Source organism: Carlito syrichta, unplaced genomic scaffold (assembly GCF_000164805.1).
Source record: "Carlito syrichta isolate Samal-C Ts95f unplaced genomic scaffold, Tarsius_syrichta-2.0.1 Scaffold305785, whole genome shotgun sequence".
NCBI classification, from domain to species: domain Eukaryota; kingdom Metazoa; phylum Chordata; class Mammalia; order Primates; family Tarsiidae; genus Carlito; species Carlito syrichta.
In genome coordinates, this window is record NW_007249881.1 from 257,269 (window position 1) to 276,258 (window position 18,990).

The 18,990-nt window shown below is 35.7% G+C and overlaps 1 protein-coding gene across 2 annotated transcripts in view; it reads right to left on the reverse strand.

The window, feature by feature from the left end:
* Positions 1–12,021, reverse strand: part of CHN1 (chimerin 1) — a 139,286-nt gene extending 127,265 nt beyond the window's left edge. For both annotated transcript variants that reach the window (XM_021714791.1, XM_008062644.2), the window contains exons 1-2: positions 11,988–12,021; positions 5,772–5,827 (exon numbers count right to left, since the gene is read on the reverse strand). The gene's annotated coding sequence lies outside the window, so the exon portion shown is untranslated. The remainder of the gene's footprint in view (positions 1–5,771; positions 5,828–11,987) is intronic.
* Between the last annotated feature and the right edge of the window lie 6,969 nt (positions 12,022–18,990).

Sequence of the window (18,990 nt, forward strand, 5' to 3'; positions counted from 1 at the left end):
TAACCTTTCATTCTTCTAAACCAAACACTAATCATTTAATCAAGACTAAGGCTAAGGACTTTCTTCCTCCAAGAAGTACTTTTCAGTTAGCTCCATTCCACTCTAATTAATCCTATTCATTTTAAATGAACAGCCAACTTACTTAATTGTTATACAGAAATTTAACTTCATAGGATAAGCAAATTATTAGCATTAGTGGCCTATACGTATTTTCAATGTTTCTATTTATACATTGAATTATTGTAATAATTTTGAATATGAATGTCATTTCTTTAAAAGACAATCATTTGTCCTATTTAGTCACTGCCCTTTAATTATAGCCTGGGGAAAACAGAAAGACACTGAACAATACAAAGACTGGTCAGATACAGAAATAAGTTATCACTACTAATTTCCAAAATGAAAATATTTATTTTATGCATGCATATTTAATTTGAATCAAATAGTCCAATTTAAGTAACAATAGACTTTAAGTTTTGAATAATATGTGAAGATGGTTGCAATGTACAGGGAGAGCTAGTACACAGTAAATCCTTTTACACACCAAATAGCATTCCTTGCCCACCAATTTGCCATTAGAACATGACTGCTAATCTTATTGTAAAAAAATATTTAACCACAGTGAAAACGATGAATAGATTCCTCAATTCGGGAAAGAAAATGTCAGTTGTACAATTTGCTTGCCTGGCTTCCCATTGCTTATATGCCTGCCTTTAACCAACAGTATACAATTTGAATGGTCTAGTTCCTCAGGGGATGGCAATATTCAATCAATAGCAAAAATAAATCAACAAAAGTCATTTTCAGAGATGCTAACAGCCTTCTACTCCTCCAGTGCTGTATTCTGTGTGTGTCTTTGCATCAAGGTAGATCACCAGAGGCTATATACTTGGATCACATCAGTTTAGCAGTTTAAAAATTAGTTCTACTGATTTGTTGTACCTTAATGTTATGCCAAATGAATTTTTTCTTTTTGGAATCAAAGTCTTACTCCAGCTCCCAGGCTGAAGTGCAGTAGCACGCTCACGGTCACCCCAGTTTCAACCCATTGGGCTCCGGTGATCATTCCATCTCAGCCTTCCAAGTAACCGGAACTATAGGCACGCGAGCTACCATACCCGGCTAAGTTTTTATTTATTGTAGAGAGGAGGTCACACCAGGTTGCCTGGGTTGGTCTTGAACCCGCAGGCTCAGGCAACCCACTCACCTCAGCCTCTGAAAGTGCTGGGATTACAGGCTGAGCTGCCGAGCCCAGCCCCAAATGAATTTTTTTTTTTTTAAAAGAAAGCTTAATTCAGGAAAAAACTGAATCATATGAACCTTCAGACTTATATGCTTTATACTGAAACACTTTTCACACAATTACACGGATCCTCAATCAGCATTGCAATCAACTGGCATTTTGTTGCTTTTATTCTCTCAACTTTTCGTTTTATTATGTCTTCATTTGTGTGGTCTCACATTCTTTTCAGAAAGGCTTAGTATAGCTATTTCTCAATAAAGATAACTGGGTTACTAATAAATACTTCAGGACTTACTTTTTTTTTTTTTTTTTTTGAGTTGGAGTCTCACTCTGTCGCCCAGACTGGAGTGCAGTGGCCGCTCCCGGCCACCACAGCCTCGACCTGCTGGGCTCTGGGGATCCTTCAGCCTCAGCCTTCCAAGTGGCTGGAACTACAGGCGCGCGCTACCACACCTGGCTAATTTTTTGATTTATTGTAGAGACAAGGTCTCACCAGGTTGCTCAGGCGGGTCTTGAACTCGCGGGCTCAGGCAATCCACTCACCTCGGCCTCCCAAAGCACGGGATTACAGGCTGAGCCACCGACCCCGGCCTACTTCAGGACTTTCTACAAAAATTCTGCCAATATCTCACTTCCAGTTAAAAGTTATGTCTGGACAAAACATGAACAAAATGGAAAATTCTATTAAATAGCATTTTAAACGTTTCCACTACATATAAATTACTTAATCATCCTTGATCATGGCTAGTAGCAATGAAATGCAATTATGAAGTACCACATACTCTTTCTATGCTTACATATATGCAGACTAGACAGCTACATTCACCTAAATTCAAAAGACAATCTCATGAAATTTCTCCCTAATTTTGTAAATTGGTTTTCTCTGTAATTATCTACACACTTTAAAATCTATAGTTTTTTAAAATAAATGTCACAATGACAAAATCCATTTCAACATCTTTGTATCAATGGAGAAGCAATATTTTTATCAATATATCATCTGAGAAAGTTATAATTCCATATTATCTAATATATAGTCCATCTTCAAATTTCTCCAATTGTACTCAAAATTTAAATTTTTTAAATGTATATATAAGTTTAAGACCCAATCAAGGTACACACGTTGAATTTGGTTGCTATGTCTCTTTAGTATCTTTTAACTTTGTATGGTTCCACTACTGTTTTTGTTTTTTATGATAATGATATTATTTACAAACCCAGAGTAGATGTCTTACAGAATGTACATATTGTGAATTTGTCTGATTCATACTTTATAAATAGAGTTAAGTTAAACACTTTTGGTAGAAACACTATACAGATGACAGTGTGTACCCCACTGGATCACTTCAGGAGGCTCATGTCAGTTTGTCCCCTTACAGGCAATGCTACATTTGATCACCTGGTTAATGGTGTGACTGCCACATCTCTCCACTATAAAGGTGCATTTTTCTCTTTGCAATTAATAAATAATCGATGGGGTGATACATTGAAACCATGCAAATATTCTGTTCATCTACATTCTTTTGCTCAGTGATGATACCTGCCTCAGTCAATTATTAGTGCAAATTAATGGTTTTATAATTTTATCATTCTTTCTACATTTTAGCTGTAAAGAGCAGTTTCACATTCTCCCCCTCTTTTTTCTCTTTTTATTGGAGTTATTTTTAAATTTTAAAGTATTACTATCATTATAGACTTATAAACTGTCTTTCATTCAGTGTGTTATAATACATTACATGGTTATAATACATTACATGATTCTTTATGATGATCAAATTGTCCCAAATTTTGCCTGTGGGAACCATTCTAGTAGGATCCTGTGCCATTCTGACATGCCCCCATTAGTTTTTGAGCACTTTCCTGCATTCTGACACAAGATGCTGCAGGACCTCTCTGCTTCACATTTTGAAATTATGAATTTCTCTAGGGGGCATTGGCACCTTTTAGTAGGAAACAGCATTTAGAAACCAAAATCTAGGCACCAGGCATATTCAATCTTTTTGGGGCACTATTTTAGGCCCTTTTTACAGTCTGCAACAGAAAAAATATTTTAAAAATCTATGAGTTCATATTAATACCTCTAACTCAAAGTTAATAACACAGTGTGCTTTCCAATTTTGCCCCCTCTTCCATATTTATATCTCCTAAAAACCTTGACTCCCCCAAATCCAACATAATTACTTAACTGCTCTATCCTATATTTTTAAAAAAGTCAGAATTACTACCTAAGTACCACTATAACAACAAATGTACTAAGTACAATTAAAAAACCTTTTAATCCTTTTGCATTTTTTGTCCTTAAAATATTTCCCTCTAAGTTTGTACAGTCAGAATATATTTAAAAGCTACTTAGGCCAACAAGTATATGAAAAAAAGCTCAACATCAAATCACTGGGGAAATACAAATCAAAACCACAATGAGATATTATCACACCAGTCAGAATGGCTATTATCAAAAAGACAAAAAAATAACAAATGCTGTCAAGGATGCAGAGAAAGGGGATTCTTATACACTGTTGGTGGGAATGCAAATTAGTACAGCCATTGTGAAAAACAGTATGGAGGATCTTCAAAAGACTAAAACTAAAACTAGAACTACTGTAGCTCTAGCTTAGCTTGTATATATCCCACTACTGGGTATATAGCCAAAGAAAAGGAAATCATTATGTCGAAGAGGTATCTTCACTCCCATGCTCATGACAGCAATATTCACAATACCCAAGATATTAAATCAATGTACATATCCACCAACAGATAAATGGGTAAAGAAAATATGGTACACACACACAAAGGAACACTATTCAGTCATAGAAAAGAATGAAATCCTGTCATTCACAGCAATTGGATGAACCTGGAAGACATCAAGTTAAGTGAAATAAGCCAGACACAGAAACATGAATACCACATGTCCTTACTCATATGTGAAAGTTAAATAAATTGATCTCCTAGAAGTAGAACAGCGGTAACTAGAGGCTGGGAAGGGTAGGCACAGGAGAAGATAGGGAGAGGTCAGCTTACAGATACAAAACAGCCCTAGCCAGGAGAAATAAATTCTGTTATTCTATAGCACTGTAGGGTGAGTAAAGTTAACAATCATGTATTACATATTTTCAAATAGCTATAAGAGAAGATTTTTAATGTTCCCAACACAAAGACATGATAAATGTTTGAGGTGACAGATATGCTAATTACTCTGATTTGATAATCACACATTACATACATGTATCAAAATATCACTCTGTACCTCATACCACATATGTACACTTATATGTCAATTTAAAATAATTTAATTTTAAATAATTTTTGAAACACTACTTAATTGTTTTGGTGATTATGTTATAAATTTGTTAGGTTCATTTGTTTCTATTCATACTCAATTTAGGGTTTGCTTTTTGATCATTTTTAAACTTCACTTTGTTGTGTCAATGTGAAATATTTACACAGTTCAAAAGTCACAACTATATAAAAACATATCCTCAGAGAAGTCTTACTCCCATCCCTAACTCCTCCACAATGGTCCTTGCCCTCTCCTTATGATAATTATTTTACCAGTCTCTGGGTTAATCCCTTCCTGTGTTTCTCTTTTGCAAAAATAAGCTATCTGCTTTTTTTATTTTTCATTCTTTCTTGTGAAAAAGGAGGCATACTTACTATATATATGTACATTTTATATCTGGAAATTTTTTCATATAAGTTCATAAAAATCTTTCTTATTCTTTTTATATTCTATTCAATCAGTCTCCTATGGACAGACATTTAGGTTTTTCTCAATATTCTGCTATTACTAATAATCCTAAATGAAAAACTTTGAACATAAGTTATTCCATATTTATACAGATAATTCATCAGGTTAAATCCCTGAGACTTTGGACTGGTATGTCAAAGGATAAATGCAGACATGGTTTTTTTAGACGTTACAAAATTCTCATAAAGTTGTACTAATTCACATTCTCATCAGCAGTATATAAGAGTGCCTGTTTCCTCCCAGGTTTCCTAAGTATATTCTAAGCTTTTGAACATTTGCCAATCTGCAAAGTGAAAATCGTCTCTCTGTATTTTAACCAGCATTTCTTTTATTTCAATAAATTTGAACACTTTTACATATAATGCCATATCTTTCTTGAGCTATCCATGTCTTTTGTTCATTTTTTAAAATCATGATTAAAATCTTTCTTTCAATAGGAAAATAATTCAACCATTCTACAGTGATTCCTTCAAACTTTGTTTTAAAAAGTAAAGAATAACACATTAAAAATGAAGGAACAATGTATAAGTTAACTAAAAAGAATACTACCATCACTTAAAACTATACTGTCATATTCTATACCATGTTGCAACAATCTACTAAAAAGTAGCAAGTTATGTCAAGAGAGAAGAATGTTGAGAAAAATGTATTCAAGTCACAACTGTATGATGCCAATCCATGTAAAATGGCTAATCCCACAAATAACCAAGCCACTGAGGACAGGCAAAGTTTGGGAAACATGCTGGAGAGGCACTTTGTTGTAACAGCTTCATCAGCACCCACCTCGCAAGTACAGGTGATCCTCCGAGGGTGAGGGGCTTCCTGCTGCAACTGATATACTGGGAGAAGGCAGAAACAACAGGTGTCAGTTTCCTTTATGAAGAACTTACAGTTATAACAGAAACAATAAACCAGCTGCTCTTTATGTTCACAAAAAACTTGCTATACTCTTATTTGTTTAAAAAAACCAAAATTTCTCAAAGTTACCACTATTTATTCAACTAGGGCAAATTCAACAAAAGGAAGAATTCAGATACTGAAATAACTTGCCAAAAGAGTGAATCATTTTAGGGTATCTGAAAATTAACCAGTGGAAAATTATACTGATACCATGACCTTCTAGGCTCATTTCAGGCTTTTTGATTTAAAATGGAAAAAAAAAAAAAAAAAACATTGACTAGAATGCATGACTATTAAAGAAAGTATGTGTATGCATACCTATCTGTTGGAAAATTTTTCTTCTATTTGTACATATGTAATCACATATCATTGAGTTTAAGTTAATAGTGTAATTAAATACTTAGACATTTTGTCAATATAACATCAAACTACCCAGGCATCTGGGACTGTAAAGTAATGAATGACTCAGAGTTCAACTGGACATCATTATATAGATTCTACTTCTGATCATATTCATTTGTATATGAATCATAGGAACATATATACACATACACATATGGGGGGGGACCAGAATTATCTTTTGGAGGGCAGGTCCCTTGTAGTACAGACTTCTTTTGCTAGGTAAGTATTCGAAGAACCCATCGGCATCTAGTGCTGCTGTCAGAAGCTATGTTTGGCTTCAGTGAATTTTCTTTAGATACTGTCAATGTGTTTGCCCATTTCATGACAAGTGATTTAAGAGCACAGAAACTCAGCAGTTTCCGACCGAAAAATGTCATGACCCCTGTGCCCCACCCTCTGTATTCACCCAATCTTTCCCAAGTGACTTATTTTTGTTTCTCTGGATGAAAAAAGTCTTCAAAGGGAAACATTTTGCCCATGTGGAAGAGGTGAAACCAAAAAATGGCAGAAGTACTAAACGGCATCAAAATTGATAAGTGCAAAAACTGTTTTGAGTAATGGAAAAAGTATCTCAGGTGTAAGGCACCAACAGAGAGTACTTTGAAGGTGACTGAAGTTTTATGTAAGAATAAATACACAATTTTTTATAAATAGATTCTGTTTTTCTGGGTCCCCCCACATACATACAATTAGACTATACATATATACACATATATAATTATATATGTATATGAGTGTATATATATACATTATATACATACAAGGAGGATATAGCATTGTAGTTATGAATTTGAACTCTTAAACCAAACCACCTGGGGTTTGAACATGGGGCTCTGTCACTAACACTTGCATTCCATGCCTCAGTTTTCCTTATTTATAAAAATGGGGGTCATAATAGTTTCTACATCACAAGCTGCTGTAAGAATTAAATAAATTGCTATATATTAAATATTTAAAATAGTCCCTGACATGTAACAAACATTCAATAAAGATTACTTATTATTACACATAGGTGGTTGATATTAATACACATATTTTTTTTTCCAGTCAGGATCTCACTGTGTTGTCCAGGCTGAAGTGCAGTGGCAGGATTACAGCACACCACAGCCTCAACCTCCTGGGCTCAGGTGATCCTTCTGTCTCAGCCTCCCAAGTAGCTGGGACAACAGGTGTGTGTCACCATGCCTGGCTAATTTTTTGATGTTTTGTAGAGATGAAGTCTCACTATGTTGCCCAGGCTAGTCTTGAACCCCTGGGCTCAAGCAATCCTCCTGCTTCAGTATCTCAAATGAATAAGCTACTACACCTGGACTAAAATTCTTTATAATACTATTTGATTACCAGGATGCATCTTGAGTTCATCACGAAGTTATAGCATCAGGATAATGCTATAATTTAAACGGAACTGAGAAGGCATAGCTTTACTGTTTAAAAATCTAAAAAAACACTTCCTTCGTAATGTTTAAAATTCTACTGATAGAAATGTATTCCTTTGTCTTTTTCTCCTGGTTGTAAAAATTCCTAAGATAGGTAATACATTAGAAGAATTTCAGGTACCTATATTTTATTGTGAGAATTAGCTTACCAAAAATATCCCTGTGAATATTGTTTTATAGATTAAAAAAATGATGTGAAGGGAATTAGTTCTGAGATAGAGAGGTAAAAAAGAACACTGAAAACCTATTTGTCTGGTGCTGATAGTGCCAGCACATGGGTATCACCTTCAAGATATTTGTAAACCTCCATCCTCCTTCAAAACAGCCAAAACATGATTTGTAAGAAAACATTCTTCAGATCCATTCCTCCATATTGGTAACTAAAAGTTGAAAATTCAGTTCACATTTCCACTCTGATCAACAACTCACAAAAAATTAGTTCTTTTCTTTTGTCAAGACAATACTCTGCAAAGTACTGTCACCTATAAAAATCCAATTTTGAAAACAATGCTAAGAACATTAAAAGTTACAAGAATAAGTATTGACTTTGATTCAAAGCACACATGTGGTGGTGCCAAGTTACCATCAGGAAGCATTAACCTTTTCAGCAGCAAGCACTGAGATGAGCTAGTACGAAAAAGGGGGACAACACTGTCCCCATGAGAAACGATCATGTTTCACCCTTTGTTGTTATTAGAGTTTCAAAGTTTATGGTGCTTCTTTTTAACATTAAATCATATAAGATGATTTATTTTTCAATTTCTTTCAAGTTCTTTTAATTGCCTCAAAGGGTATAGTTCTGTTTCAAAAAGAGCTGTTTTCAGAAAAATTCCTCCTGATTGGCTACCAATGGCTAGTGTATCTTCTTAAATAAATAACACATAAGGGGGTGGGGATCTCTGGATATGTTACAATCAACTGTAACAAGTTTGGATCCAGAGAACTCCTATCAAAGGGATAATTTAAAAATTATATACAGTAATAAGGTCTAATTAATTCAGGTTCTTCTCCTTCAGTTTGAAATTTTTGATAATTCGAATTGATTGAATTTAAATTGGCACTATCATTAAATGATTTACCAAAAGTTAATAGCTAAATTCAAGATGAGAAGATTTATGATTAAAGTTCTTATGCTTTGACTCACCTCAGAAGTGCCAATACCTATATATACTTATTAATGAAATTTTCAGTCCCTAGAGATGATACACTGTTGATCAAATTCAAAGAACACAAATTGGTAACTGGAAGTCAAAACTGTCTCACATGTCTTTTGCTTGCTGTCTTTTTTTATACTTGAGTGTGTTTTTAACATTTAAAAATTAAGAGATTTAACAAAAGCAAAAGAAAAGTCCAGCCTCTCTTGAAAAGTCAGATCTGACAACACTGGGCCCAGAGTCTCACCTGACAATAATAAAAGGAGCTGACTCTGAGCCACTCTTTCCAGCAAGGGTTCCACGTCTGCTCTCTCACCACCTTACCTGGCTTGTTTGCCTCACTTATCACAGGCAAGGTTCCTTTTTATTGTTTAATTCAAACAATATGAGTCAAAAAACAATACCACTGTATTTCTTTAAAAAGAGTTCACAACTTAGATTTCTTGCTAATTCTACTTCCCTATTGGTTTGCATTTTCAGGGTTTCAAAAAATGTTTTTAAAAGATCAATTAACCAAAAGTGAAAAGCACAAGAGGCATGGGCAAAATAAGTTTCTCATAGAATCAGTGAAAATAAGTTTCTTATAAAATCAAGCTGTGAAAAATGATTCAAATCCTACCATGCCAAAGACAGAAAAAAATCTCGAATGTAGCAACTTTTGACACCAAATTAAATCGTTCCCTTCAGTTTAACAGACCTAATTCAGAATAGAAGTGAACAATTAGAATGTCTTGAATAGTTTTCATTCTGTGCGGACCTCCTTAGGAATACATACCTGATTGTTTTTAAAATCTCAACCCATTTCTATTTTATTACCGTTTTGAGAATTTTCTTAATAATAAAATTTAAGTCATATCACAGATAAGATGCTGAGGCATTTTAGTTTATTGGTCCCAAAAACTGTTAGTAGAATGTATTGTTGTTAATTATCAAGCCTAAAGTAGATGTACATAGGTTGAGCCTGAGAAAGAAACAAAATTGTTATGGCTCAAATACTAGGGGTAGTGAACAAGGCCTGCTCCCTCAGTTATGTTAAATTCTAGTCTCTATTAATAAATTAAGGGTATAATAGCTCTGTCAGTCTTTAAATTTTTTCCTACTAAAATGTAAAGACTCCCTAACAGATGAACTACTTAAGGTACAATTAGATTTACAGCTAGCTGTAAAAACTGTAAAACTGTCTGAGAATGGCAAAGACAAAGCAAACAAATAAAAACATTCAACCTAATCACAATTTTTTCTAAAACCAGAATTTTGACAAACACATCTAACAATCTATAGGAAATTTCTGTATGCTTTCTCACTGGTTAAAATTTGCACATATTCAAATCTTAGATCAACATCATAATTTTAGAAGAAAATTTCATATGACAAATAACAAGAAGGACTTTCCCACTTGGCTTTAACACAGGTTATAAAATTTCCTTGAATCAGAAGTATCTTCATTTGATAATCAGAAGATAAAAAAATCAACTCTAATAATTTCCTGCAGTTTCTACTATTACAATGATGCTGGGGAGTTCAGGCACTGAAGTAATTAAAAGAAACTATAAAATTCAGTCACACAATTGTAACCTTAAAAAAGAAATACGGCATTTTTTTTTTTTTTTTTTTTTGAGTTGAAATCTCACTCTGTAGCCCAGACTGGAGTGCAGTAGCACGCTCCCGGCCACCGCAGCCTCAACCCGCTGGGCTCCAGCAATTCTGCTGCCTCAGCATTCCAAGTAGCTGGAACTACAGGCACGCGCTACCACGCCCAGCTAATTTTTAATTTATTGTAGAGATGAGATCTCGCCAAGTTGCCCAGGTGGGTCTAGAACCTGCGGGCTCAGGCAATCCACTCACCTTGGCCTCCCTCCTAAAGCACAGGATTACAGGCTGAGCCACCAAGCCCAGTCAAAATACGGCATTTTAAAAGACAAATGGTAGCTACTGCAAGACATATGAAGCTACAAAAAATACCAACTGCATATACTACACTTACTAATCAATATTCTTCAGGGGAAAAACATCACCACAAACTCAGTAACAGTCTGAGGCTTCATAAATGTTCTTACATTAAAAATGTACAGGGCACAAGTCAGAGCAAAGGGAACAAAGATAAACTGAAAACCAGAAAACACAGATAAGAATTTTAAATAGAATTCCAGCCAATGAGATTATGAGACAAAATCTTTAGGCGGCAAAGAACATTAGTCATTTTCACACCTTAGAACTATACTCCTGAGAGAAGAGGAAAAAGGAACCCGTGGTTGCAGGGGAGGGATGAGGGGGGACAGCATCTATGACAATATTTTTAGAGACTGCTCATACATTTTACTTATTATAACTAGCCCAAAGTGGCAGCCTATTAAAATAAAGCTATTTGTTTTCTGAAAACATTAAAATCAATGAGAATCTGAATTGTTGCTCCTTCAGTCAACACATTTCAGCAACTTACAAACATCAAAATTTAGAATAACTCAACATTTACAAAGTGCATGTTTCCTAGGTTGCTTATTTGACTATAAAAAACAAGAACTTACAGTGCTGTTTCTGTAACAGTGCATTCATATATTTTTAAAAACTATTTTGATTATCCTTGTTTCCACTCTTAAAATACCTGAGAAAACAAAGGAATAAAAACCTAGACTTTTTGAAAAAAATATTTATCATAATGTAAAGTTTAAAGTGCAAATCAGAAATCAAATATCCCTCTTTCCCTCCATTCTTTCTACTAAGATCACCTCCTGACTTATCATCAACTATTTGTTTATCCACATGAAGACTAAGGCTCTGAGAATAATTATACTGCTTGAATTCTTTGCGAACGTCTCTTGCATTAGCTTTACTAGTCATTCTTGACAAGCAGTCTCACATTCCACTACACGGAATTCACACAAGCTTAGTAGGATGACAGGTCTTCCATACACGCACACTACATACTGCACAGACTGTGGAAATAGTCGCGTTAGCCACAAGTCTTCCATGCGACTGCCAAACTTAGCTATAAATTAATTTTTCAATAATGGGTACAAAATGGAATAAATCTTTCAGTATAATGATCCCAATATTTTTATGCTATTCATAAAGCACTATAGCCCATACAAATATATTTGTATACTTACAGTAAGATTTCCAGACAGGAGGCCTATATTCATCTGTATCTGAAAGAATAAACATGAAATTAACAATATTTAATATTTATATTTTAAGTAAGTTAATCATTACTTTATTTAATATAAATTTGTTGAGATCTATTTGTCCTAGGCATCGTACTAGGACATTCAAAGGTGTTTTTAGTTTTGGTTCTCACTTTCTTGGAGTACAGTTTTACAAAAATGTTCAAAGAAAATTACTGTATGTATTCAACTGCTTATCACATGAAAATATCAAGTTTAACTTTTACCGTTGGTCCTCATTTCTTATAATCACTGAGGCACTAGTCAACAAAGTCTTTGTTTCTTTGAGTTAAAAAATTATTTTGCTGAAGGATCGCTAAAATAATTGTAATTTTTCTTCTTCAGTCAAATTGACCAGATAACAACTTTAATCCCCAGAAATGTTGAGTATTTCTATATTTTTCCCATTGTATTTGGGGGATCCTAGTGTAACTGGTTTTACTACCATGAAGAGAGAAGAGCAAGGTACAGACCTCAGTCCTCACGCATCCTGGACAGTCAAAACCAGGAAATGAGAAACACTTCAATGGGAGAGAGTGTATCCAGGGAAAAAGCACATGAGGTGAACATCTGCTCTTGAAGTGCATTTCCTCTCACTCTGCTTGAGTGCGGACGGAGAAGACAGTGGAAAGAGATGGAAATACAAACACACGAAGAAGACAGAGTAATTAGAAAAAGGAGAAGCAGCCAGCATGGCCTGGCTTCTCGTCAGTAAAGCAAAGTTGAAGAATAATTTTGCCTGCCAAAGTTCTGCCTGCAAAACTACATAGCCAAACCAACAGACACATTTGTTGGTGTAGAAAGGTGTGGGCAGCCACATCACCTGGCTCTGTTGGTATCCTACATGAACCCGTTGGGCAATCTGATCCTAAAAATCTTGGTCTCCAAGGAGGTAAGAAATCCCTGAAAAGTTTATTGAGAAGACAACATGTAGCTCCAGTAAAACAGTCATAGACTCAAAACATTCAGATTCCCAACCTTTGAAAAGCAACTTCACACTTTGTTTATATCATCATAAAACACACAAATATTTTAGTCTGAGGGCTATGACATAAGAACATAAAAAGGAAATTTTAAGTCATGTGGAAATCGCATGGCACCCAGGAGAAGCATTCAACTATGTTTGCTTAAAGAATGAATAACAGATTACATGAAGAAATGAATAATGAACAAAGTAATACAGCAAACACAGTCAATTCTCATAATTCACAGTAATATGAAGTCACCTTGAACACTAAATTAAAGAGCAAATACTGAACCACTAGTCCTGGGGGAAACACAGGGTTAGGTTCCTGTGAGCCTCTGGTCACAACATTTTCATCAACCAATAAATATGTAACCGTGTTTTATCTGTGCTTCTCTTTAAAGACACCTTATTTAGTATATACTGTTGATTTATTAACACTGAACTCACAGCAACAGCACTGTAATACATGCCTGTTATGAAACGTATCTAACACATGCATTTTCTCCATAAGATGTATCACAGCCTTCTTGCACTTAGGAACATCTAAACAGCATTTCAGCACTAGGCTTAGGGACCACTGTCAATGACAAAATCACTAAGAAAAAAAACCAAAACCCACAATCCCCCCCAAAACACCACAGAAATGCAAAAAAAAATGTGGCACTAAATAGACTTTAAAAAAATATATAATTGTTTATAGTAGGAGAACTGAAACAAGAAGGCAGAGTTTTGCTTTGTTTGACCACAGCTGGGAACATGCAGGTCACATGACTCAAATTTTTTACTGCTCTGTGAATATTCGCAAATGACTGCAAAAGTGCCACAATTATTTATTTTAGTTAGCAAGTGGGCAAATTTGCAAATACAGACTCCATGAATAATGAACACTGACTGTAAATAATAAGCAATTATTTAGGAAAACTGCTTGCTCAGGTGAACTTGCCTAGTGATGATAAAGTTAGAATGAAACATGACCTTAATGCAATGATAAATACACATATATACATATTTCCTCTGTTGGGGAGTGTATGTGTCTGCGTGAGTCTTGGGGGTTAATTACAATGAAGTTTGTCTTAATAATTAACATAATTAATTCAATTGTATTTTTTCAATGCTAAAAAAATTTTGTCTGTAAGCATTCAAGTCATTTTATGATTTCACTGATAATATATGAATGCTGTTATATGGTCATTCAACCCTAAAGTTAGGTCAGGGTTTATAACAGGAGAGTGTAAATTCACTCTCTTGATGCTCACCCTTGTTCCCCGTGTGTCTCCACTCCTGGTAGGGCTGTGAACCACAAGCTGCTGGGACCAGCCATCTCCTGATCTACTATGTGAGAGTAGAAAGGGCGTTGGGTGTAATACTGTAAGAAAATGACTGACGGTACTGGGAAACTATGGGGGGACGGAGATGGGATTAACAGTAGCAAACATCTGTCTGGGGACGGGGAAACACCTCTTATCAAGAGGGTGCCTGAATGAAATGTAATTGTATACCTAACCCTTAACTGTACCCCACAACATCATCATAAAAAATATTGATTAAAAAAAAATTCTAAACATAAAAGAAAGCGAGTTAGGGCATTCAACCATTCTGGGACCCTCTGTAGTAAAAGATTTAGTCTTATCCCAGAAGAGAGCTGGCCTTTACCTTCGACTCCCAGGAGTTAGTCTTGTTTGCCTGGTTCCTGGGACTAGACAGAGTAACATTGTAATTTAGGATGGGGCTTTGGATCACTGGTATCAGTTAATCGACCATATGGGCAATTCATCAACCATGCCTATGTAATAAAGCCCCAATAAAAGCTCTGAACATCAAGGCCTGGGACAGTATCTCTGGTTGGAAATACCCCTGGTGCATCATCACACATAAATACAGGAAGAAGCTGGGCATGGTGGTTCATGCCTGTTAGCCCAGCTACTTGGAAGGCTGAGGTAAGAGGATCAATTGAGACTGAGTTTGAGGCCGGCTCCAGCAAGGCAGTGACACCCTGTCTAAAATAAAATAAATGCAGAAAGAATATATGTCCTGACTCCAAGGAGACAGAACAAAGGAAGCTCTCAGAGTTTTGCATTCCTCCTGGACCCTGCCCTATGTGCTTCTTCGCTTGGCTGATTTTAATCTGTATCCTTTCCCTGTAATAAATCATGGCTGTGAGTATAACAATGCCTAGTGAATTCTGTTGAGTCCTTATTGACCCTAAGGGAGGTTTGGGGAACTCCCCCCACCACCAACTTGTAGTTGGTGTCAGAAGTAAGGGAAGTTTTGGGGACTGTGCCCTCTAACTTTGTAGTTGGCTCTAGCTACACAGACCCTCTACAAAGTCCGCACCTACGAGCAGTGCGGGCCTCCTTGGAGATAGCTTTGACTTTGGAGAAGGTGGGAGAGAAAGAGGTGAATTCTCAAAGTCCTGACTTAAGAAACTGTGTTCCCAGTATTATACTAGGTTTTCTTATGGAATATTAACCTTTACTTGCTGTATGACCTTAGGAAGTATACTACCACTCTGAGTCTTAATTTTTTTATCTATAAAACAAAATAACAATATCATCTAAAATGGGAATAGTAACAACACAGGTTTGTTGTGAGTATTAAACTACGTACCACATATAGTGCATTTTGTACCTAAGAGACCTTTAGTAAATAAGAATCCTTTCCTGCCTTCACCAAAAGTGAATTTGAAAGCACAGTATTATCGTATTAGCTTCAAACCATTGCTAATAATTTCAGTCACTTATTCGCTTATTATTTTGTTTCTCCCTATGTACCTACTCTCTTATAAAAGACATTTTCAAGGTGCTACAGATCACAATCATTTGGCCAAATAAAATTAGTATTTTTAGAAGAAAAGTTTAAGGCCAGGCTCAGTGGCTCAGCCTGTAATCCCAGCACTTTGGGAGGCTGAGGCAAGTGGATTGCCAGAGCTTGTGGGTTTGAGACCCACCCAGGCAACTTGGCGAGACCTCGTCTCTACAATAAATCAAAAATTAGCCAGGTGTGGTAGCACACGCTTGTAGTTCTGGCTACTTGGAAGGCTGAGGCGGAAGGATCGCCGGAGTGTGCCATAGCATTCCAGTCTGGGCGACAGAGTGTGAGACTCCAACACACACACAAAAAAAAAAGAAGAAAAGTTTGAGTTTCTTTTAATATGAAAACAATTCTAATTAATGATACTTAAGAGCACTGTTTGAATTTTAAAAATCTTTTTCTAGCAATTTATTTTTCGCTGATGGGAATAAAAAACTGGCATCTTTTTGGAGAACAACAAATGATATCATAATATATATAAACAATGATATCATAAGCTTTTAAAAGTATGTAACAGGTATCTGATAGGGCAGAGGTTAAATAAGGTGTCCTTGAAGGAGAACACAAAATTTATGACAGCTTTTCTTATGTTTAGGGGTGGAGACCTTAGATCACCTTGACTGGATCTTTTTGTTAAGTGCAGAGCTGCCCGAATCTTCTCTTAGTTAAGCAAAGGGTACGTACCATTGTTCTAGAGATTGTGGGGAGGGAGGACATTGAGAGCGGAAAGTTGAATGGTTTAGAAAGATGTGCCTCACTAAACCTCTTGATGTGCAGAATTAGTTGCTGCAGTCAAGAAGACCAATTTTCCAAGACCCTAAATCCTTCTGGAAAGGAAGAAACATTATCCCAATCTTTGACTCCTGAGATTCAAAATTAAAGAGTTATGTCCCAAAAGAAACTCATAGCCCAAACCAAGATCCACTGGCAAGAAGAGGCAGAGACATTCCTGAAATAAAATGGACTTGAAGAAGGATTAACTGAAACTGGTGATCTAAGATCACACAAAAAGCTTCTGGGTTTATCAGGAAGGACAGATTCTGGCACAGCCTAAGGTGGATGCTGGAAGTGTCTCTGGCCTCAGACTCCCTGGCACAGTAAACTGTTGAGTAAAAGAGAGTGAACTAAAAAAAAAGCTGCAATCTTGACCTTCAATGGGGTTACTGCCGTGACCTGGGCCGTGGTCTGACCAGAAACAGCATCCTAGAAGCAGTTAGGCTATCAGGAAATGGTACAGGGCAGAACACTGACAGAAAATGATGACGAGAAGGAAGAGCAACAATATACAACTAGCTCTCTTCCTGGCACCTGGAAGAGGATGGGACTACTCTGGGACTCAGCAGGACTCTGAGGTTCAAACTTGGAGAGGGAGACTGCCTAAAAAGGAAGAAACTGAGTTTCCTGCTAATTGGGGCACTGACTAATAGAAAAAAATATAGGTGTATATTTGGCCCCTGAATTTATGTAGCAGATCATACCAGTTCCTTCTGCATACCTTTTGACCCAGTAATTCTATTTTTAGAAATATACTGTAAAACAATTAAAGATGTTTGAGAAACATTAATATAGAAGAATATCACTGCAACATTACCTTGAAGGTGAACAAAACAAGATTCAACTCAAATGTCCAACAACTAGAAAATGGCATAATCAATTATTATATATAGTATCCCATTTTGAAGATAACATGGCTACATGAAAACGACTTTACCTTTTAATCTGTTAAAAAGTATATTCTCTGTTGTCTTTTAAACATTTTAAATCTTATAAACCAGTGGCTGTCAATCTTTTTGGTCTCAGAAATCTGCATTCTAAAGGGCTTTTAATATTTATGATATTAACTATATTAGAAATTCAAACAGAAATTTTAATAGTTTGTTAATTCATTTAAAAATAAAATCCATTACATCCTAAAATTTTTATGAAAAATAACTTTATTTTCCAGAACAAAAAACTGATTTTACATTTTGCAGATCTCTCTAATGTCTAGCCTAATACAAGACAGCTGGATTCTCATATCTGCATCTGTTGTTGTATCACATGCTATGTAGACTCTGAAAGATTCAGCTAGACATTTGCAAAAGAATGAGGGCAACAAAAAGTAAAACAGTGTCTCAGTTTTATTATAAAAATAGTTCTGACCTTGTGGTAACACTGAAAAAAATTTGGGAGACCCTCAGGGGTTCCTGGACCACATTTTGAGAATGAATGTTTTAAACCATGATTTTTTTGACATATCTAGCATGTGGGATAAAGTGGGGTAAGACACATTTCATCGAACAGAAGAAATACAAACATTAACTAAGAAGAGAAAAGAGAGGAAATCATGTGTTCTTTCAGCATAGAGCAGCAGCTTGTTCAAAGGAAGTTATTCAGGGCTAACAAGCACCAAATGTTTGTGATCTGTCTTCAGCTGGAGGTCTCAAGGCCTCTCATCACCTCTTTTTAATTCTGTTAGAAAATATACCCAGATCCAGCATACAAATTTTTCAAACTCCATCACCAGAACGTGACTGAGAATGAAAAGCAGATAACCTATGATTCAGGAACAGCTGCTTAAAATAACTTTATCATGGTATGAATGTGTGTTTAAATTAAGTACATACCCATAAAATCTATTAGAAGGCTTTCTCCATTCCATTTAAGTGTCAGTAGTACTTTTCATATCTAACACAAAAGATAATTGTATTAAAATATCACTTATGCTGGCATACAGAAACGTTAAAATAATTAGAAGACTCTCCATTCATTCAATAAATATGTATTACACTGTCTATGGGTGAGGATATAAGTTATAATGTGGGTCCAAGTATAGTTTATGACTTCAATGGTAGGGAGGAAAATAAGATAGGTATTATTTATGAATAAGGTGATATCATAAGAATAATATAAGATTTACAACCATCATCTTGCCAAAATGTCTGGCAAAAACAGGTCTAAAGTAAGTATTTGCCAAACTGATGAAAGAATGGAAGAAGGAATCAGCTTTGGCCTGAGTGTCAAGAAACACAAACCAGAAGTGGCATTATTTGACAAGACCTTTGAAAGATGGATGGTTAGCCGGGCTCAGTGGCTCAGCCTGTAATCCCGCGCCTTTGGGAGGCTGAGGTGAGTGGATTGCGTGAGCCCACGGGTTCGAGACCCGCCTGGGCAGCCAGACCTCATCTCTAC